The 23,621-nt window shown below is 36.1% G+C and overlaps 2 long non-coding RNA genes across 2 annotated transcripts in view; both read left to right on the top strand.

Annotated features, from left to right (window-relative positions):
- The first annotated feature begins 2,018 nt into the window (after nt 1-2,018).
- The window catches only part of LOC102982487 (uncharacterized), a 103,876-nt gene continuing 82,273 nt past the window's right edge, over nt 2,019-23,621 (top strand). Inside the window, exons 1-2 of the long non-coding RNA XR_003680982.2 lie at nt 2,019-2,683; nt 3,458-3,536. This is a non-coding gene — a long non-coding RNA (uncharacterized lncRNA). The remainder of the gene's footprint in view (nt 2,684-3,457; nt 3,537-23,621) is intronic.
- Nucleotides 4,666-23,621, top strand: part of LOC129392335 (uncharacterized) — a 58,712-nt gene continuing 39,756 nt past the window's right edge. Inside the window, exon 1 of the long non-coding RNA XR_008618076.1 lies at nt 4,666-4,884. This is a non-coding gene — a long non-coding RNA (uncharacterized lncRNA). The remainder of the gene's footprint in view (nt 4,885-23,621) is intronic.

Raw genomic sequence — 23,621 nt, 5'->3', positions numbered from 1 at the left:
CAGAACATAACCTCGACGATTAGGTCTTGTCTGTCTTGTTCATTTTTCAGTCTCCAGGATCTATACTGAAGATTGCAGAGAATACTCAATGGATTAGCAAAAGGAAATAAATGGAAAACTATTATAGAGAGGAAATATCATAAAATGCAGTTGCTTTCGTGACCATGTTCACCTCTTGATTCTGTAAATGTGAGACTACAATCAGGTACAAAACAGTTGCTTTATTTGGGAGGGAGGTAATTATAAAAGAAATATTTATTTTATTATTTCAAGAGAACGACTATTACGTCTTATGGGTGGGGGGCTCAGAGCTGCTTGGAGATTGGTCGCTAATCTCCATTAATAGCTAAGCTCATTACTTTATACTTGGAAAGAACTAAATTTCTGTCTCTGCAAAATAATGAATAATTGCATGTCAAGGGAGTTGATCTATAATTTAAAGGGCAAATGTTATATTCTCTTTGCCTAGTGACTGCCATTCTACTCTGCCAACTTGTTCTCTCTGAGGACAGAAGAAAAGGGCTCTTGCTTGGCTATTTTGCATCACCTTTCTGGCCAACTTATGACTGTAGGCATTCTCTTTCAGCTCTCCTTTCATAATCAAAGAACATCAAACACTCACCCAGCTGTTTTACAATCTTACCCAAATATCTTGCCTAAGGTCAGTTTGTGATGTATATTCCCAAAGCCTTTATTAGTTCTGTGATCTGGACAAAATACTACCTCTTTGTGACCTAATCTATAGTTTAATCAAGTTCAATAACAATGACAGCAGGATGCAAGCATTCATTTACTGAAGGAATTTGTTTTTAATGTGCCTAGCATTGTGCTAAACCTTTTACAGGCCTCATCTCTTTTAATCCTATCTAACAAGCCCATGAAATAGTGATTTTAATCTCCATTTCACAGAGACGGAAACAGGTTTAGTGAAGCCAAGTAAGTAGCCCAAATTCGCACTGTTATAACGTGAACTTGGGTTTCAAACTGAAGTTTGTATGACTCCATAAGTGCCAAGATAGTATCAATATTGATAAGGTAGTAAGAAAGAATCAGAACCATGCACAGTTTTTTAAACAAATGATGTACAGAGGATCCCCTACCTACAATGGTTCAAATTATGATTTTTTGACTTTACAATGGAATTTACTTGGAATTTTGATCTTTTCCCGAGCTCATGAGCTATGAGGTGTAGACTCCCCATGACAATGGCAGAGGCAGTGAGTAGTAACCCCCAGTGAGCCACACAATCACGAGGCTGAACAACGAATACACTTACGACCATTCTGTTCTTTGCCTTCAGTATTCAACACATTACATGAGATATTCAACACTTTATTATAAAATAGATTTTGCCCAACTGTAGGCTAATGTAAGTGTTCTGAGCATGTTTAAGGTAGGCTGGGCTGAACTATGATGTTCAGTAGGTTAGGTATAGTAAATGCATTTTTGATTTATGTTATTTTCAACTTACAATGGGTTTTTTGGGACGTAAGCGCATTGTAAGTTGAGGAAGATCTGTATATGCTTAGTTAAAATTTTAGATATTTTATACGAGAATAACATGCTTTTTTAAAAGCCTTGCACACAAGCATATCTCTGGTTTCGAACAGTTCAAGTATATTAGATTCTACTTCTGGTCGAAACAACTCATTTTGCTTTTCTGGGCTCTCATCAACTCTCATATCTTCATGTTTCCTTTTTTTTTTTTCAGTTTGGTGGCTTTTCCCTCCTTTAAAAAAATTGGATAGTCATGCTTCTCTGTAACCTTGGTGAGTCAGTTCAACCTCTAATTACTTCAGTCTCCTTCCCTGCAGGAAAGGCTGTCAAAATACAAAAACACTCCAATGTTTTGCATCATCTCGCACGCACACAGGGATAAGGAGGGATATAATTCTCCCAAAGAAGCAAAACAACTGGCAACAGCTGGTACAACAACTTCTAAAGATCCAGTTTGACTCTGTCTTGAAAATCAGCCTCAAACTGCCCTTAAATAATAATTACCCCATCTGCATCAGGACTATCTCATTGACTAGCCACTCAATGACATAATACCTGCTATCAATTTTCAGCACAAATGCAATCATTGCCGTATTTTGTAAGACCAACAAAGTATCATCTGTACCTCAGGACAGTGGGATAGTATAGGATACACAAAGACATGGCTCCCCGTTCTTTGGCAACCTCACATCAAATTGCTACCAAACACGTCTCCAGTCTTCAAAATAATTTAGTTATTAGAAAGGTGATTGGACAAACCAGCAAAGATTTTTTTTCACTAACAAAAAGCAAATCAGAACAGAGTTGGTCTTTTTCTCCAGTTACCCAGCATTCAAAGCTCTAACTGTAGTCACATTGTAATAATTTTAGACCCCAAAGCAGTGTGACCATTTGATGCATAATTTTCAACACATGTTTTATTAATCCAGTCTTCCTGAGCTTCATTTAAAATACTGGAAACTATAAAAAGATCAGTGTGTTACTCCCCTGCCAGGAAAAAAAAAAAAAAAAATGTAAAAAAACTAACAAACACGAAAAAAGCCAGAGCAACTGGAATCTCGGTCTTGAGGAAACACATGGGATTGAAGCATCCGCCGGAGCTCTGTCACCGACTGTCATCTGGGACTCTTCGGTGCTGAAGTCTAGATGTCACCAGGCTGGGACGAGGAGGCGTGCGTGCAGGCGAGTGAGTGTGTGACCGCGGGGGTCCAGGGTGGGGACCTGGGGGCAAACGGCTCGGGGAGGGTTTTCCAGGAAGCCCGGAGCTCGGCTGCGCGAGCGGCTGCGCGTTGGGCTGGGGCGCCTTGGCCGGCACGTAGCGCCAGGCGTGACTCAGCGCTGACTCACCGCACCCGCTGCCGGTGGATTTCCCGGTCCGCGCGCTCAGCCAGTTCTCGAAGACGCCTGCTCCCCCGTCCTTTCCTGCACGCTGACCAGTCCTGGCGCTTTCAACAGAGCGGGACAGATTTTTATAGCTTTTGAATCCCGATCAAGCAGGGAATTAACTGGCTTTGTTGTCTTTGACTTTAAGAGCTCCATAGTCCACTGATCAAATTCTTTCAAAGGCTTGTTGGAACAAATCCCTAACGTCGTCCTTCCACAGTGACTTAGAGATGACCTCCACTCAGATTTTTGCCTCAGGCGCACCGAGCTCGCGTCTTATTTTGTCCCACATTTGGGGAGGTTATCTTTTCAATATGTCTGATAACTAGCCTTGGCTCAAACCCACAACTGTGGTGACGCAAATCAGGTTGGAGCTTGGCATTAAGTGTGGGCCTTGAGTGGCTTACTGTAAAAACCAGGGAACACTTCATAAAGACGTCCTTATCTGCCATCTCGCTTGCTGATTAGATGCCATGCTCATTTTCAGTCTGTCACTACCCTTTGCAAGGTCCTGGGATAGATTTAGATTGTTAATAGCCAGATTCTTGAGCAGTCATGTTCATGTCTTCCTCTGCAGAGTTCAGCACAGAGAGCAATACCAAGGCAGTATTTCTCCAGCTGTAGCCCACCGGCCACCTGTATGGAGAGTGCCAACGGTACGTGGCCAAAAGGCAGGTTCTTAGACCCCACTTCAAACTGCCAACTCAGAATGTCCTGGGCTGGGGCCTGGAAATCAGCCCATATGGAATTCCAATGTACACTTAGGTTTGTAAACTACTAGGCAGAGGATGAGGGTATGAGATATTATTCTGTGAAGACTAGGAGAAATCTTTATAATCAAGAACACTCTGTTCTAAAATTGATATTGAAGTTCTGATGCCAGGTAATCATATTTCTAAAATTAGTTTTATATGTAATACTGTGTTTGCTTTAACTGTGTATTAATATAGGCAGATTTTTTCTTTTTAATTAGAAATTCAGGTATAGAATAAAATGAAGTACCTATTGAGTAAATTTTCTTATTTTGGACCAGTATTTCCCAAACCTAACTTTGCATTAGAATTACCCACAGAGCCTTAAAACATACTAATCCCTGGGCCAGACCCTAGGCCTAAAGAACCACTATCTGAAGGTGAAGTCCAAGAACAGGCAGTTTGAAAAGCTTTGAAAGTTAGTCTCTGTTCCTTTGCAAAAGGCGACTATTCCCAAATACAACAGAAATGTCATTAACTGTAGGGTGGTTGGCCTGTGTTGTTCTATGGTGTTCACTCATCTCTCAGTCTGCACTGTTTGCTTTTTTTTTTTTTAAATTATCATTTATTTATTTGGTTGCACTGGGTCTTAGTTGCGGCAGGCAGGCTCCTCAGTTGCGGCAGGCGGGCTTCTCAGTTGGGGCATGTGGGCTCCTCAGTTGCGGCAGGCGGGCTCCTTAGTTGCGGCAGGAGTGCTCCTTAGTTGCGGCAGGAGGTCTCCTTAGTTGTGGCAGGCGGACTCCTCAGTTGTGGTACGCAGTTTTGGCATGCGAACTCTTAGTTGCAGCATGCATGTGGGATCTAGTTCCCTGACCAGGGATCAAACCTGGGCCCCCTGCATAGGGAGTGTGGGGTCTTATCTCCTGTGCCACCAGGGAAGTCCCCTGCACTGTTTGCTTTTGAAATCACCATTTAAAAAATAAAGTTAAAAGTGACCACATAAAATATCAACTTACTTTTATATTGGTAAATTCACTTCTTCAGAAAGCAAGTTTGAAATATTTGTATTCTAAATCTTTGGAGGGGAGGGGGTGGGGAGAATGGTGGATGATTGGAGAATAATCTGGGAGTTGATTTTGAAATTTTTCTTATTCTTTTTCTTTGGATATTCTATTTACTCATTTTCTTTTTGTCTCACTGGATAGGTTTTTCACTTCATCATTGTTAGCATTGTGTCAAAAAGCTTAGATCTGACACACACCTGACAGAGGCATCTCCATGTTGACTTTCTTATATAGCCTTGCTTCTCCAGGTAAGTTTTCTGGACAAGCAGCATGTACATTACCTGGGAACTTATAAGAAATGCAGACTCTCAGGTCCCACCTAGAACTACTGACTTAGAATCAACACTTTAGTAAGATTCCCAAGCAATTTGTATGTATATTAAAATTTGGGAGGTGCTGTCTTACAGTAATGGTAAGAGTTATAATCTGGGGCTGGTGGAAGAAAAGAGAAGAGACAGAAGTGGGGTATATTTGTTTCCTAGGGCTGCTGTAACAAAGTACCATAAACTAAGTGGTTTATAACAATAGATATTTATTCTTCCACAGTTCTGGAGGCCAGAAGTCAAAATCAAGGTATCATCAGGGCCATGCTTTCCCTGAGACTGAGTAGAATCCTTCTTAGCTTCTAGTGATAGTCATGGTGGATCCTTGGTATTCCTTGGCTTATAGCTGCATCATTCCTATCTTTGCCCCTGTCATAACATGGCATTCTTCCTGTGTGTCTCTCTCTGTCTTTACATTTCTTCTTATAAGGATATCAGTCATATTGGATGATGGCCCACCCTAATGAACTCATGCTAAATTGATTACATCTCCAAAGACTCTATTTCCAAATAAGGTCATACACAGGTATCAGGGGTTAGGGCTTCACCATATTTCTTTGGGGGACACAATTCAACCCACGACAGGAAGATGTGGAAATTCCATTTTCAATAAGTAGAAATGCATTATGTGAAAAATAGCATTAAAAATAAGTATTGTTTTAAAATAACCTGATCACATTTTATAAAGTAATTATAAACTATTCTCTCCCAAAAGTTATTTCACACTTTTATCTCTTATTCTCTCAGCTGGATAATGAACTCTTTCCAAAACCAACTTTCTTTGCCATCCTTTCTACATGATGCTGAGTTCATAGTAAGAACTTAGTAGTTATTAATTATGATAATCAAGCTATGAAATACTATTGGACAAATATACAAAATCTCACATGCTTTAATCTATTAATGGTACAGGGTAAGAGAAAATTCTACCACAAAGATTAGTTTGACCATAAAAATTAAGCCCTAAAATAAAGGAAAAAAAATACTTACAGCTAAAACTATAACCACATTGATGGGCAAACTGAAAATACCTTAGGACCAGGGCAAGAAAATGAAGGGAATCCTTATAACCGCAGGAAAGGATAAGAATAGGACCAGAGAGGCAGCTCCAAGAGAGTAACGTCTTTTTAAGAGCCCTTGACAGTTTGCAGTGGGCACCTGATTTTGTTTGCTCATCATGCATTTTCCCTCTTTCCTTTGAGAAAGCTCTCATCATCCACTCCACATTTTTGTGCGGGACTGTCAACCACAGGGTTTCCCTTCCCCCTTCCTCCCAAGGCTAAAACACATGACTGTTTACTTTCTGTCCTGCACATCTGAATCTGGGTGAGTCTCAAAAATGTAGAAGTGGTTGAAGCTGAGTCATTTCAGTGGTAGTGCTCAAAGACACCAACCAGGTCTTTTTGTTTGTTTGTTCGTTTCAGCACGGAGAATACCAGAGTAACCCTAGTTACAGTCTTCCCAAGTCCCAATTGTTTAACTCTTCCTTTTATTCTGAGAGCTACTCAGAATATTACTCCAAATATTAATTTATTTAAAAATGTAAGATTTCAATGTTTATTTTTAGCTTACTCTTTTTAGTTCATTATTTTCTATTATTTTATTTTAATTTATTACTAACTATTTTTTAATGGGGCCAAGAGTTAGCTCCAGTTGGTTTCTATTGCTTACAACCAAAGGAACATAACTGCCATGAATATATTGATGGGGAGAACACATATTGCCTACAGCCGCCATACTAAGACAACCTGAAATAGTAGTCTGCATTCATGATGAACAAAATATGTACTCTTGAAATGTAATGAAGCTCTTTTCAGCTTATTTCAGTTAATTTTTTCAGCTATCATTATTGTCCTGTGTTTCAAGCTGAATCATTCTTCCCTTCTGGACCATCCAAATTGCCAATGGGTGCAAAAGGGAGAATCACTCTTGTTACGCTATTTGTGGACACCAATAATCTTCTTTATGTTGCCTCCAGCTCCTCACTGTGGTTTTCATGATATTTGCAGTATTAAGGAGATTAAAGAAGATTACTCCAAAGTTTCTAATTAGAGCTCTTTACTGGGGGCTAATTGGCAAAATAGAAAGAGTCCCTGTTATGCCAGATTAAATGTGATCTTTTCTTTGCAAGCTTCATATTGACCAACACTAAATAAATGTGTGTCTTTTGAGTTCTACAGATGAAATTTAATTTCATCAAGGTACAGCAGCTTCTCAGAATCCTTAAGTCTTTACTCTTACTAATCTCTCTCCCATTACATGCTTGTATCAATAGTTGCATGGTGAATATGGTTTCATTTGGCTGGAGTAGGGAGTTTATAGTGAGAATAAGCCACCAAGGTAGCTGTTTTGAAATTATAGTGAATCATGAATATCACAGAGAGGTATGTAAACATAATTCTTTAATGGTTTTTGATCAAGATAGTGACATTGATATAATATGTATTATATGCCTGGAACTACATTATCCATCGATTTCCTCCTTATGATAGGTGGATTTAGCTCTCTTACACCACCTATGACTTTATGTAAAATATTTAAGACTCAAAAAAATTTTTTTATCAATGACAGACAATATGAATATTTACTTTGTTAGAAGAGGGTATATGCTCCCCATTCTTTCTCTTCACCTTTCTCTTCTTTCTGTTAAATTCTGTCATCTGTATATTTCCTTTTATCTTATTGAGATGCATAACATTTATATACTTGTTCTGAGGTTTGTCTACAGATTTGACACAACTAAAAAAAATTCTTAAACAGCATTTGCATTATATTAAGACTATATGACTAGTCACAGCAGAGAAGATAGTGTAGTATGATTACATATCCTTTTCTACAGTCTCTTGTTTTTCCTAAAGTTTCTTATTGTCTTGCCCTTTTATTTTTTTCTTCCATTATCTCCCATAATTTTTTAAAAAAACTGTCAAACATACTACCTGGTCTGTGGAAACCTCTTTTTCTAGGACGTGTCCAGCCTCCGGTCCCCCTTCAGCCTCTGAACTGATTGCTGTCTAGGCCTGGTGCATAGCTATCCCTCTGAGACTCCTGTGCATTGCAGCACTAGGTTACAGCCACTGTTTGCTGGATCTCATATCTTTGTTCCTTAACTTACTCCCTTCACTCTCAAATATCTTTTAAAGAGAGAATGCTTGGGAGATACATGTACTAATTCTTGCATATTTGAAAATGTTTCTATTCTGCCTTTACATCTAATTGATATTTAAGCTGGCTATAGAATTCTTGGTTGAAGATAACTTTTCTTCAAAAAGCTTGAGAGCACTACTTTATTTTCTTTTAATAATATTGCAGATGAGAAATCATATGAATGCCAGAATCTCAATCCTTTTTTCTCTTCTCCAACCTCTGAATCTCTTTTTATTCTTAACTTCCTGTAAGTTCATGGTGTTTGTAGGCATTTTCTCATTTATTCTATTTATCATTTAGTAAAAACTTTTAGTCTGAGGACTCATGGCTCCCTTCAGTTCTTTAATTACTTCCTGTTTCTATTTTCTCTGATGTTTCTTTATGGAACTGTTATTATTTAGATCTTGGATCTCTGGATGAACTCTCTATTTTTGTTATAACTTTCTTCTATCTTATGTTTTCTTGATTTTTTTCTATTTTGATGCATTTACTTAATTTTATCTTTTAATCCTTCCAATTATGTTTTCACTTTGGCAAATATAATTTTAGTTTCTGAGAACTTTTACTTAGTGTCTGATTGTTCTTTTATTATAACATCCTATCTGCTCGAATTTCTCTGATAAACTTATTAGAGTTTTCTTTTTTTTTTTTTAAGAGTTCTTTGTTCCCTGAATTATTTATGTTTCCTTATGCTGGGTTTTCTATTGATGCATTTCTTTCATTTTGCAGGTTTTCTTCAATGTCTAGGAATCGTTGATTGTGTTTTTGTATTACAAAAATCACCAGAAATACATCAATTTAGGATACATAAGCCCCTAGGTCCTCAAATTCCAAAATGATCTTATTTTAGGGCATAGAGAATCCAGTTTGCTACTAGCTGTCATAGTTCTCCCAGGCAATGTTTGTTTTCAATGCCCCTAGATGAATATCTTCAGTTTTTGATTTTTGTTTTGGATTAGCACAAATGCCTGATGGTTACATGTTTTGAGCTAGATGGCTGGAAGTAGGGAAATGGGGAACATCATTCATTCACTGTGGTTCACTGTTCTCCACAGGACTTTCACTTCATCTCCATGTTTTTGTCCCACTTTTCACTGTTATCCTTTCTTACATCTCTCAGTCTCTGAGAAGAGAGACTGTTTGGGTGGTACGAATAGGCAGCCTTCTGCATTTTCCTAGAAACTCTCAAAAAGTACAGATTCCTGGGCTCTACCTAGGGATCCTGATTCAGCACATCTGGGATGGGCCTAGATATCTGTATTTTTTTAATACCTTCTCTGGCTCATGTACACATTCAGTTTTGGGCACTACCAAGAAGTTACTAGTTTCCTGAGGAGGAGGTAACTATATAAGATAAAGCAGATGTAGGAGGCTCATGACTGGGCAAATGACTGGGTACAGAAAGAACAAAGAGGAAGGAATCAAAACTGTCTACTAGGTTTTAAGCCTGAGTTGACTCCCAGAGTGTTAGTGCCATTAGCATAAAAAGGAAAGTGATCAGGAGGGGTAGATTTTACTTTCTTCCTGATTTTTACTTCCAGATATTGTACTAATGACACTCCCACAAAAATATTACTAAAGTGCTCTTTTTGTAGAAAGATTACTAATAAGAATGATGTTAGATACAATAGAATGATGAATAAATAGATGTGTAAATACATTTTCAGGCTGGAGAACTAGTATTTATATGCACAAACAAAACAATCTATTCATTTTAAACAACTTACAAAGGTAATTAAAAAGCATATATAGAGCATTCTAAAACTAAATGTGAGCAATCTACTGGTGGAAAGTTCCTGCTTTCCTTTCAATCACGTGTCTTAATTTTGCAAATGTAAAAGAGCAAAATTCAAATATACAATAACTCTTATACTTACTACATTTGAACACAAATGCAAAGAAAAAAAACCAACCAAAACCCACAACAGTATCTACAGCTATTTATGTCTTATATCCTTACTAAAATACTGCTATTCACACATTTCAATTTCTATTAATAGAACAGCCTGATGACTCATTTTGTACACTGACAGTCTAATGAGGATGTTTAGATGTGTAATACCTATGATGACCATTAATAGCTCCTTTGCATTAAAACACATTTTGGGGGGAAATAGTTCTAGGAAAATACTGATTTTTTTTCTTTTTAAAAATTCAGGTATAATTTACACGCAACAATTTTTAGCCTTTTTAATGCACAGTTCTGTGAGATTTGACAAATGCATACAGACACACAGCCACCATCACAGTCAAAATACAGAACAATTTCATTATTCCTCAAAGTCTCCTCAAACTCATTTAACGTCAAGTCCTACCTTCCCCCAGCCTTCAGCAATGAGTGATCTGTTTTCTCTACATATAGTTCAGGATTGGTGCCAGTGGAAAAAAGTAATCTGAAATACAGATCTCAGGCCTGACATGATGAAAATCTAATGCCACAGCTATTGTCTCTCACAACTGTCATTCATCATGTTTTAATTTCACAGTTTTGATTTAATCTCTTCTAAATAGATCAGTACAGATAAGTACAGAACAAGATAAGTACCGAACAAGATAACAAGAATTCCCAGCAAAGGAGCCAGGTTGGTATTAGCACTATCCCCCTTTCGCCACCTCCCCAACCTTTTGGGTTTTATTCTTTGTGACGTTGCATCTCCAGGACACTACTTTGTATGTTCACAAGGACCAGAGCTTCTGTACTAGCTCAGAAGCTTAACAGGAATCACAGCTTTGATTTCAGGGTGACTTCTTCACTTTTCTTATCATGCCAACCAGGATGCTTTTACCAGCCATCTTAAGTTGCAATGCACAGTGAAATTGTATTTGAAAAAAAGAATAAAAATTTTCAATTATGTACCCTCAGATCCCCCCCTTTTCTAAAATATATAGTTAAAAATACTGTTTTCAGCCATGGATTATATTTTTTCTTCTTATGAAGGCTCCTTTAAAAAATAAACCCTATATTGAGTTAGAGTTTACATACAATAAAATGCACCCATACTGTGTGTACCATCTTGACAAATGTATATACTTGAGTAAACCATCACTACAAGATAAGAGCATCTCCTCTCTCAAATACTTCCTAATATACTTTTCAGTCAATCCTACCTCCACTCCCAATCTCAGGCAATTGATCTGCATTCTCACATGATAGATTAGTTTTACTTTTTCCAGAATTTCCTACAAACAGCATGTATTCTTTTGGATCTGGCTTATTTACTTAGCATAAATTTATGGAGATTCATCGGTGTTGTTGCATGTATCTGTAACTTGTTCTTTCTTTTCCCCTCTGAGAAGTATTCCATTTTATGGATATACCATTTGTTTATCCATTAGCTTGTTGAGGGACATTTGGGTTGTATCCATTTGGGGGCTGTTATGAGTAGAGCCACTATGGACCTTTGTGTATAATTCTCTGTGTAATATTCCTTTTTCCTGGGCAAAGTTCTAAGAGCAAATGGCTGAGTTGTATGATTAGTACCCATTTACGCTTTTAAGAAACTACAAACTGTTTTCTAGAGTGACTGCATCATTTTACATTCCCACAAGTAATATATGAGAATTCAAGTAGCTTCGTTTGAATTGGCTTTGTCAAAGCCACTTGGCTTTGTCAACTTTTTAAAATTTTAGCCATTCTAGTGGGTTTATAGAGCTGTCTCATTGTGATTTTAATTTGCAGTTTTCTGAAGACCAAGGACATCAAACAATTTTTTCATGTGCTTATTTGCCCTTTGGATAGCTTCTTTAATAAAATGTCTGTTCAAATCTTTTGCAGATATTGTTTTGGATTGTTATTTTCTTACTGAGTTGTAAAAGTTCTTCATATATTTGGAAAACCAGTCCTTTATCAGATATACGTATTACTGATATTTTTCCTACCTTTTGGCTTGTCATTTCATTTTTTTAATGGTGTCTTTCAAGGAGCAAAAGTTTTTAATTTTGAGAAAGTCCAATTTATCAGTTTCATTCTTTTATGACTTGTATGCTTTATGCCCTAAGAAAGCATTGCCTATCCCAAGTTTGCCATGAACATTTATGTTTTACTCAAGAAGTTTTATGATTTTAGCTCTTATATTTAAGTCTCTGATCAATATCCAGTTATATTTTTGTTTATGGTATAAAGTAAGTGTTGAGGTTCATTTCAAGTAGTATTTGATTAAAAGATAAACTGTTGAAAATCAATTAACAATATTGTTTGAGCCAATTTTTAAAAATTTACTGTTGATTATATTGAAATATATGTGTATGGAATGGAATCATGGAATCATATATACTGATTCCAGTAACAGACTGCCTGAACTACTCTAGCTTTATAGTTAATGTTGAGTTCAGTCAATAGAAGTCTTGAAATTTTATGCTTCTTTAACAAAAGTGTTTTCTAGGTTGTTTGCAACCTCATGTAAACTTAAAAATTGACTTTAAATTTCTACAAAAAGTCTGCTGAGCTATTGATTAAGATTGCATTAATTAATTTGAGGAGAATTTCCATCTTAACAATACTGAGTCTACTAATCTATGAATCCAGTATATCTTTCTATTTATTTAAGTTTTTTAAAACTTCTTTCATTAGCATCTTGAAATTTTTAATGTACAGGTATTACACATATTTTGTTAATTTTATCCCTAAGTATTTCATGTTTTTCTGTGCTGTTGTGAATATAATTTTTCTTTAATTTCACTTCTAGAGGATCATGACTAGCATGTAGAAATGCAATTGCTTTTTTATATTGACCTTGTAGTCTATAACTTTGCTAAATTCACTTGTCACAGTAGTTTATTTGTGGATTCTTTTTAATTTTCTATTTCTATAATCATGTTATTTGTGAGTAAGTACAGCTTTACTTCTTCCTTCCCAATCTTGTCTTTTACTTCTTTTCCTTGCCTTATTGCAAAGGCTAGGCCCTCTAGTACAAGGTTGAATATATGTGGTGAAAGCAGACATCCTTGCATTTTCCCTAGTCTTTGTGGGGAAATACTCAGTGTTTCAATATGAAGTATGATGTTACCCGTATGTTTTTTATAGGTGCCCTTCATTAGACTGAGGATATTCCTTTCTTTTCTATTTGCTGAGAGTTTTACTATAAGTGGATATTGAATTTTGTCAAATGCCTTTTCGGCATCTACTGAAGTTAACACATGGTCCTTGGCCTTATGGAACTTACATTCTAATGGAGAAAATCAGATTATAAACTAATAAATAAATATATAATATATTCATTGAGAATAAGTGCTATGGAGAGATGTAAAAAAGGCCTATTGTAATAACTGGTCTACCTACACCAACCCTTGCCTCCTATAGTTTATTTCCTATATCAGAGTGATCCTTCTAAAATACAAGACACATTGTACCTTTTTAATGTTCAAAATCCTAAAATGACTTCCTATTTCATTCATTTGAAAGTTCATTCGCCTAAAAGCCCTTCATGAGCTGGGCTTCCTACCTTTCTGACCTCATTTCCTATTCTCCTCTCTCACTCCACTGCAGCCCCCTTTTCCTATACTTAGAGAAAAACTTTCTCTAAGTATAGGAAAAAATCTGTTTAAAGAAGAAAAAGGGAGAAAAAACCCACACAGTTTGTATGCGTAAAAACTGTAAGAAACTAAGTTGAAACTCATGGTCACTGGTGAATCCAAACCATTTTAATCACCCCAAATATTTTCAATCTAAATGGCTCATGGTGTCTGCCTAAAGTAAATTCAATGTTATGAAAAAATGTAATATACAGGTTGTATGTCGATTTGTGAATGCTTTAGAGTTCTAAGCATATAAAAATACTTTACTTAAAGTTTGGAAAATAACTAATAATAGAGTAAAATGAGAATCATAGCAATCCTACAAAATATGAGATGAATAACTATTAGTCCTACTATACTATAGGTTATAAATTTAAAATCGAGATAAATATATGGCCAAATCTAATGAGTCAGAGACTAGGATCAGAGTCTACTGATTTGAATTCTAGCCCAGTTATACTCTTTGATCAATTGCTGACTCCTGCTCAGGGCTGCCTATCTTTTCTGCCAATTTTAATGAAGGATATCAAATATCAATATCTTTAATACCCATAACATATGTCCTGAAACCTCAATAGATGACTATGAGAAGATTCTACATGATGTTAGCTCATTTAGTAGGATCCACAAAATGACAGCTCAGTGAAGTACAAAGAACTTGGACAAACCAATTTCTAGGAAAACTATGATCTGTATCAGTAACCCTAAGTATTTTAAAACATCTAATGCTACTATAATTGTGTAGATTTATTTTGCAATGGCAAAATATGTCCAAATATGTGTGTGTTGCAGGTAGTGGAGTGAGGGGGATGTTTAGAAATCCACACAGAAAGAACATTTGCAAACACATTTAAACAAAGCAGGGTTGAGAACTGTAATTTTTACTTCTTTGAGGCTGAGCATGCATTTCCCCTAAAATAAAAATTAAAAAAGAGAGGGCTGTAGAATTTATCTGTACCAAGGCAGTTGGGATGTGTGGATTATTTTATTCCATTGTAAATATTTTGCATATGTTTAGAGCAAGCACCAGTAATTAGGCCATAATGGTAACTTGTCACTCTTAAACACAAGAGCTGTGTATATTTGGAAAGATTAAGGATAACTAGGTTAAGTAATTCTCGGAGCCTTGTTTATCAAAGCGAAGATGGCTAGCAAGACTCTTATTTACCTGATATGATATAAACATATTTCATTAAATAGTAAAGACTACATAGTTTAAAATTTTATAAAGAAAGCTTTTTACCTAATTTTGGGGAAAATTAAAGGAGAACATTTCTTTCCAAGGCTGAATTTTTTTTTTTTTCTTGGCCACGCCACACAGCATGCGGGATCTTAGTTCCCCAACCAGGGATTGAAACCGCACGTCCTGCCGTGGAAGTGCAGTCTTAACCAATGGACCGCCAGGGAAGTCCTTAAGGCTGAAATTTTAACCTTCTTTATATTACCTAATAATGTGCCACATACAATTTGATACTTGATCATTTTTTTCTGTAATCAATCATGACTCATTACATCAATACACACACATATATTTTAGTATTAAAATGGATTTTCTTGGTTATTCCTTGAAACTATTCAGGAGGTAGTATTTCTATTTTACGGACAGAGGTATAATTATTTAAATGTGGTACAACAAGCTAAAAATCACACAAACAGTAGAATGAGTACCAGAACATGATTCACTAATTTTAGATTTACAGATCAGTGAGCCCCAAATATCTCTGTTTCTGGACTGTTCTTTTGGCAAAGATGTTTGCTGAATCTGCTGATGGAGAGATTACAAATGCACATTTTATACTGGTATATATTGAAAGTGAAATAAATTGGTAGTGGGAAGGATCTCCTTTTCCAAATAAAAAGCAGGCTTCTAAGAACAAGCAAAATTGGGATTCCTGTAATTCTGGAATATCAGAATAGGCAGAATAAATAACATATAAATAAAATAATAAGCAAAGTTTCTTAGTGACGTTTCTAACCTTTGTGCTGATTTAACATCAAATTCATTTTGCTAAACAACTTTGGAAAACTTACTAACCAGTAGAAATGTGAATTATAGCTCTTCCTCAATGAAGTAACAAATTAACATTGCCCAGGTAGTAAATTTCAATAAAATCCATTTAAAATTGGAAAAGATAAGCCCTTTTGGAAACTGCTTATTCAGCCAACAAGGGCATTGAACATCTATTTTATGTCCATCAGTGGTTTAGAGTGATGAAGAAATATGAGAGATAAAATGAAATTGTTTTTGCCCTCAAAGGATTTATAATCTAGTTAGTTCTTAGTGACGATTTTGCTTCAGATTGGTAGATAGAAGCTTTAGGTGCTTCTTGATACCCTTCTTTAGAGAACCAAATTTTGTGAGAATCACAGGACTCCTTCGGACGATACCATGGAATAAATAAACACTATTGAAAACATCTGCTTCAAACAAGGTTCTTATTTTATTCAGTGAGTAAAGATTCCACATACCTGTTTGAAATATCTCAGTGTGGAAGAAACCTTGACCAGCCAGGTGGCTTATGTGAACTTCTTCACCCTTAGAAAGAAAAAAACATTGAGTAATATTGGTTCTGCTACCTGGTGCTGGCCAGGAACACATGAAACAATGTGCAGTTGTACACCAAGGACTCCAATGTCATTAACAAAGAGATTCCCAAAACATCAAAGAGGCAAGCTTTTAAGTTTTAGGAAAACAGCTTAAAAATAAAATTTGACTAACTATACAATCTTATTGGACATTCTACCCAATCATCTCTCCTAATCCCTATGTAGTCCAAAATGCTTCCTCTTGTTCTTTAGAAGGAAAAAAAATAATCATTTTTTGGTGCCAAACTTTTGGTAAAAATTACCTAGAGACTGGTAAAGGTTTAATCTGTTAGATTTCTTATATGTAGTCCTGACTCATGATCATTATGCTGAATATCAATTGCACTTCAATAATCATTTATTGTCCAAGTTCGAGGTACAATTCACTGTGCTAGACATGGAAAGAAACACAAACATTAACCTATATTTGATGTCCAGATGCTTACCATCTAGCAGAGACAATCCCATAAATTCTATAAAGTTGAATTTATACTAAGATGTACCTGAAAACTGCACTTTTGAAAATGTTATTGTCAAACTAAATAGACTAATATTACTTTTATCATTAAAAATTGAATGAGGACTGAAGGGAAAACAGTTTTTAGAGCTTGCTCATTGTTTATATGCCATAAAAAATTTATATATATGTATAAGTATATATATATATATATATATATACACAGATATTTTGGTGAAAATAGATTTGAAAATATTCTCTCATGTTAGTGAAACAATCTCCTATTGAATTCAAAATATGGAGGAAATTATGTATAGAATAAATCAGTTTTAGGACCTAGAAAATGAGAGGGGAACTTTTTCATAGTCAATTTAAGAAATGCATAAACTGCTATAAAAGCTAATAATACTCAATAAAATTTTGGCAGCCAAATAGGAGTTTCCATGATTTGCCTAAATCTGCTCAATCTAAACCATTTAAAAGATATCTATCTTCATATATTTTATATAAACCTAATATCTATAGTTTTAGGGTGCTTGCTATAAGAGCTAAAATGATGAAAAATTGAGCTTAGACTTCTAGATAATGGACCAAATATATGTACGTGTGTTTGCTTCCTTTCTATAATATCATCAAAATGATAGAGAGTGATTTAAAAAGAAGAACAAACCCATAAAGACAAAGAGGATGGAAGAGGAGTCAATACAAGAAAATTCTAGAAACTGAGAAGCAGACTCAGAAGTGGCAACTGCCTATTAAAACTTTAGAAAGCAACTGTGGGGAAAAGTCAAGAAGCAAATTAATTTACATTTCAGATTTTCTGAGGGCTCAAAATTATTGGCACTACGTGATTTTGAACTGTGTTAAGTGTGAGGCTATAAACAGGAGAATGAGTTGAATGTCAGTGGGATGCAGTTGGACACTTGCCCCCACAGAGTTCTCTCCCTATCTGTATAGTGGACCACTTGAGCATTCCTAATTAGTACAGAAGATCACAGGTTTATTCTAAAGAGGATTTTTGAAAAGAAGGACACTAGGCAAAATCTAAGTTACTGGTACCTTGCTAAAAACTAGAATTAAGTGAACTTTAACATATGGAATTCTAAGAACAACCATCTTGTCTTCTCACACTTGGTTCTAGAATGCTTGCTTCCACCCACTACTTCCTAGGCCTAGGAATGGAAAAGTCACCTCTGGGAAATCTAATCAGCCCTAGGATCCTGACATCAGGGTTCCATCAATGACATGAGCCACTCAAATCACCCACCAAAAGCAAAGCCCCCCTCAACATACTGCACCCAGAGGTGCTCAGAGGTTCCTATCAGCTTTCTAGTCTCCCCACTCTTAGAAAACCAGAGGTCACTCAATATTTGAGGGGAGCCTCTGTGTGAAAGACAAAGATGGAAACAATCAGATAAAAGCAGCATTGACGAGATGAACATAGGCAAAGGAAGAAAATGAAAATACCGTCTTTCGTATCCCAGATCGACAAGAGATAGTACGGTAGCCATAAATTAGAACAGGGTGACTGACTATCTATCTATCATCTATCTATCATCTGTCTATCTACCTATCTATCTATCTATCATCTATCACCTATCTCATCTCTAAGGAGAACAAATAAAGAGCTCCTAAAAATTCAAATTATGAGAGTAGAAATTTAAAACAAAAATAATACAAGGGTTGAAATATAAAGAGATAAGTTGAGGACATCTCTCTGAAACTGGAGGAAAAAGACAATGAGAGGATAAGAAGGAAGAAAAGATTTTGAAATCAGAGGACTACAGACCATCCAGGAGGTCCAATATCTGAGTAACAGAAATTTAAGAAACAGAAGTAAGAGAAAATGGTTAGAAGAAAATACTCAAATAAGTAAATCAAGAACATTTTGCAGAAATGAAAGATTTGAATTCCCCCATTAAAAGGGACTACCAAGTACGCACAACAAAGATTACTAAATCTTCCAGTGGGTTTTTTTTGGAGGGATGGGGGGTAATTTTTTGACATATTCCAGTATAATGTGCTTATATTGCTGCTTCTTGATTTTGCAGCTTTAGTTATTATCTATTGACTCCCTAACATGATAGATGTAGATTTAGTGTTGTTTCACCATTACCCCCTTCATCTGTCTCTCTCTTCTCATCCTCACATCTACCTAATATAATTATATTGCAATTTTGGTTAAATCAATATTCAATATTTACATTATTATGACTATGTACAAGCTATTCACAGCTGATCCCTGTAGCATTTTATAATTTCTTTTCCTCTTTCCTGCATAATTTTTTGTTTTCCTTAGAGTCAGTCTTTGTCTTGTTTCTTCATTTGTGAAATTGGGAAGTTTTTGTGACCTACTTCAGATACAGAGATTCAGACATTGTCATTAAGAAACGATGTCACTCCTTTGATCTGCTCTGTTTTCTTCTGAGTTACCTTTGTTCTCAGGCAGGCAATCCCAGCAAACATACTCTAAGTAGCTCCAGACTTATATGCTAATGGTTTAGAAACCTCAGCAGATAAAGGGAGGTTTGTTTCTCAGTAGCTCCAGTGAGGGAAGCAATCTCTTGCCCAAGAGGATGTGCTATTCTTTTTGTTTTCTTGAGTCACCACTTTAGCCAGCGGTGATGTCAGTTTTATCTGAGCCTCATGGGTTGAGAATGAGCAGAGTCTGGGCAGACAAAAAAAAAGATAATAGGCTTGGAAAAATTTTAATGCATTTTATATTTGCATCTATAACTATAGTATAACTCAAACTCAAGAAAGTCTTAGGATTACACAGGCCAGAAAGGACAAGAGTTCATTTAATATTTTCCTCTGATGTAATCAGGATCATAACCAAATTATTCCAGATTTACTACCAAAATTCACTAATGTTAAGCTCTATAATTGATGCCTTCAGGTTAAGGAAGTACTATATAAGTTTTTGAGTTTAAACAGCATTATAATTTTAGAGTTTATTCAGAAATATTGTACTAATAGTCAAAGGGCAGAAATTACTCTAGAATTTAAAGTTAAGACAATATGAATTTATGACAAATTTTAGTACTACCAACTTGTTTATATGCAGTTTACTTGATCTTTTAAATGTTGTATTTAATATTATTTTTGATGAGTATTGTGACCTACTCAACCTGTTATGAGGCAACCGTTGGCTATAGGAAATTTAGTATTTAGGTTACCCTACTGCTCTGTAAGACTTCAGCCAAACAATTCCTGTTTGGTAGAAATAATTACAATTTTGGTTTCCAAGGAGGTAAGGCCATCTTCATTTATTCCCTCTTTTTTGGTAATATATTTTTTAGCAAACCAAAAGTCCTTAGCTGTCCTTCAACTACCTTGCACTGTAAGAAGTAAAGAGTATTGATTGGGGAAAAAAACAAAATTCCATGCTAACAAAATTATTTCAAAAGTAATGAACAGTGCCCTAGTTCAGAGACCCTTTTAGTACTGATGTATATCAATCTTTAGTGTTGTCATATTTATATTTGTCTTAGTATTATTTTGTTGTCTCTCTGCAATATGACTATGTTTACATCTAACCTTACAAGTCAAAATGCTCATTATGCATTTATTTAACAATGTTAGAGAACTATGACGACCACTTTTAGTTTATGACAATACAACTCTACCATTTGCAAATAGTGATAATAACAATAGCTAACATTAATCCTCACAAAACCCCTACAAGTCAGACACTGTTATTATTCCCAGTATACTGATGAGGATACTGAAAAAGAGGATAGAAACTTACTAAGAAATTTACGACTAAGTGGTTAGAGCCCAGCTAGTCTACACAAGGTAAAAACTGTACAAACATAATGACAGCATTGCATGGGTCATGACAGCCTGCCTATTTCTAGTGTAGAATACGGGAAGAAGAAAGACTCCAACATGCATTTTGAATGGCATATGCAAAAAGCCAAGAGTCTATAAGTTGATAGAAGAGGTCATGTTGTGGTTTGTAAGTGGAATAGACTACTCATTGAGTCTAACTGCATAGGATTACACCTATAAAAATGGTAAAGATAAGGTAGTAAGGATCAGAGCCCACCATGAAGAACAGTCTTTATAATTTGGGACAGAGAGAACGTTCTTTTGGTGTGCTGTCACTCATTCTCTCACTCTTTCTCCACACCATCTCCCCTCCAAACCTTTATTCTTTGAAAAAAATTTTTTAAATATTTTATCATAATATCTATTAAGTATACAAAAAGTACAGAGAATACCATTAACACACATACACATACCCATCATTCAACTCCATCAAGTTCTAACATTTTGCCTAACATTCTGTTTTAACATTAACATTACTTGTTAATTTTTAAAAATTATTCTTTTAAACTATGTGCTAGATTAGACAGTTTAAATAGTATATTTAAACTGACTTAAGGAGTAACAAAATGACTACTTATGTACTCTCCAGCAAGTCTAAAAGATAAAACATTACTCCTATCTTAGAAACCCCTGTGTTTCCCTCTCCAATGCTGATAGTTTGACAGAGTATAGAATTCTAGGTTGGAAAGAATTTTACCTCAGGATTTTTAAGGCACTGTTCCATTGCCTTCTGGCTTCTAGTGTTGCTGTTCAGACACCTGATGCCATCCTGATTCTTTATCCTTTGTATGTAACCTGCTTTTTGTCCTCTGTGGAAGCTCTTTGTCTGCAGTGTTTTGAAATTTCACAACGTCTCAGTGTGGGTTTATTTTTATCCATGTGCTGAGCACTCTGTGAACCCTTTCACTCTGGAAATTCATGAACTTCTGCTCCATGAAATGTTATTAGATTACTTTTTGGATGATTACCTATGTTCCCTGCTCTTAATTTAAATTTTGGATGCAATGGGCTGGTGTCCTAACTTTTTAAACATTTTCTCTCTCTCTTTTTTTTTTTTTTTTTTTTTATCTCTTTGCCTTTTTGCTGTACTTTCTGGGACATTCTCTTAATTCTATCTTTAAGCCCTTCTAATTTCTTTCTATCATGTTTATAATTTCCAATGGCTCCTATGAGATAATAGAAAAATATATATATTGATCTCTGCCCCTGGTTCCTGGCACAGAGCTCCTAAAACCCTTGTAATTTCCTACGTGATAAGAGTACTAGGAGCATCTCTTGTTCTAATGAGGTGACTCTAGGAAAGATAAAGCCATGATTAGAAGCTTTAGAGTTGTCAGCCCTGTCCCCCACTTCCCTAGAGAGGGCAGAGAGGCTGAAAATGGAGTTTATAATTGATCATGCCTACGTAAAGAAGCCTCCATAAAAATCCCAGTAGTAAGGGGTTCAGAGAACTTCTAGGTTGGCGAACACATCCACACCAGGAGGGTAATGCACCCCAAACTCCATGGGAACAGAAGCTCCTGCTCTCGGACGCTCCCAGACCTCACCCTGTGTATCTCTTCGTATGGCTGTTCATCTGTATCCTTTATCATATCCTTTCATAAACTGGTAAACATAAGTTAGTGTTCCCCTGAGTTCAGTGAGCTTCTCTAGTGAAATAATCAAGCCTGAAGAGAGGGTCATGGGAACCTTCAATTTGTAGACAAACTGGACAGAAGTTGTGGGTAACCTGGGGACCTACTACTTGTGATTGGTATCTGAAGTGGGGTGGGAGCAGTCTTATGGGACTGAGCCTTTAACATGTGGCATCTGACACTATCTCCAGGTAGAATTAATTTTAAAAGTAGGACACCCAGTTGAAGTCATGGAGAATTGCTTGATGTGGGGAAAAACCTCCATGCATTTGGTGACCAGAATGTCAGAAGTGAAGTGTTCTAAGTGAGTAGTAAAGGAGAGACACAGAAGGGAAAAATGGGGTGATTTTTCTTATACAGTGCCTTTTCCTCATCTGTTCTTTCACTAAAGTCTCAGATGCTTTTATGGCTACACTATCTTATTTATTTCTCTGAATATATAAATAACTTGAAAAATATTTTTCTCCTCTTTGTGTGGTCTCTATTTTCTTGAAAATGCTTTTTTCTGTTTCTTTGTTTTGGTGACTCTTTCTCACATTCTTCAGTATCTTATAGTGATCCTTGTCCTGTCACTGTCATTTAAGAATGGGGCATTAAAAATGTGTTTGGAGTTCCATATTCATGTCTTGGACTTATTGACTGTGAGTTAATTTTAAGATGTTTTGGCTAAACAATTTTATGGGGGAATCTCTGACATCTTGCCTATCAGTGTTTTTATGAGAGCTGGAAGATTCCCCAGAAGAGATTCTTCCTTTCTCCTCCCTTGCCTGTAAAACTTGACGGCTAATGTTTCAGAGTCAGGAGGATGGTGGGGGATGGTGGTATCTCAATAGCCAGTTTGTAAACATTTCATTTAATCCCTCTATTTTCAGGGTGGTAGCCAGTTCTGTCCTCAGCTGTGCTCTGAGCCCTCCAGTCCAGAAACACTCTGTTCTATCCTCTCCAGGGGATAAACCTCCAGTGTTCTGCTGGGGTATGAAAACAACAACCCCCTGGCTACATAGAGTTGCAAGGCTCCGGGTAGCTAGGTCCTCCTTTTTTAGGCCTAACTTTACTTCCACTTCCAAAATGATAAGATACTAGCAATGCTGAGATATTAGTGAGTTTGGGGTATATACTGGGTTGCTCTTTTTACTTTCTCTACTGTCATTTTAGAGTAGGAAGCTTCTTGAGTTCTGCTAAATTCATCTAGTTTTCTGAGTCCTATTTAGACTTCCCCCCTTTTTTTTTTTTTTTTTTTTGTTCTTGGTGTTCTGCAATTTAAATACAAGTTTAGGTGTGGATTTCATTTGTCTTGCTTGGGGTTCCTTATGTTCCTGAATGTGAAGATTTGTATCTTTTCTCAATCCTAGAATATTCTCATTTACATCTTTAAAAATTATCTTCTACTAACAGTTTTTATTTGTTTTTTTTTTTTTGTGGTATGCGGGCCTCCCTCTGTTGTGGCCTCTCCTGTTGAGGAGCACAGGCTCCGGACGCGCAGGCTCAGCGGC

This window comes from Physeter macrocephalus, chromosome 8 (genome assembly GCF_002837175.3).
Source record: "Physeter macrocephalus isolate SW-GA chromosome 8, ASM283717v5, whole genome shotgun sequence".
In the NCBI taxonomy this organism is placed as follows: Eukaryota; Metazoa; Chordata; class Mammalia; order Artiodactyla; family Physeteridae; genus Physeter; species Physeter macrocephalus.
Note: the sequence above shows the minus strand (reverse complement) of the source record. Positions and strands in the feature narration are given on the sequence as shown.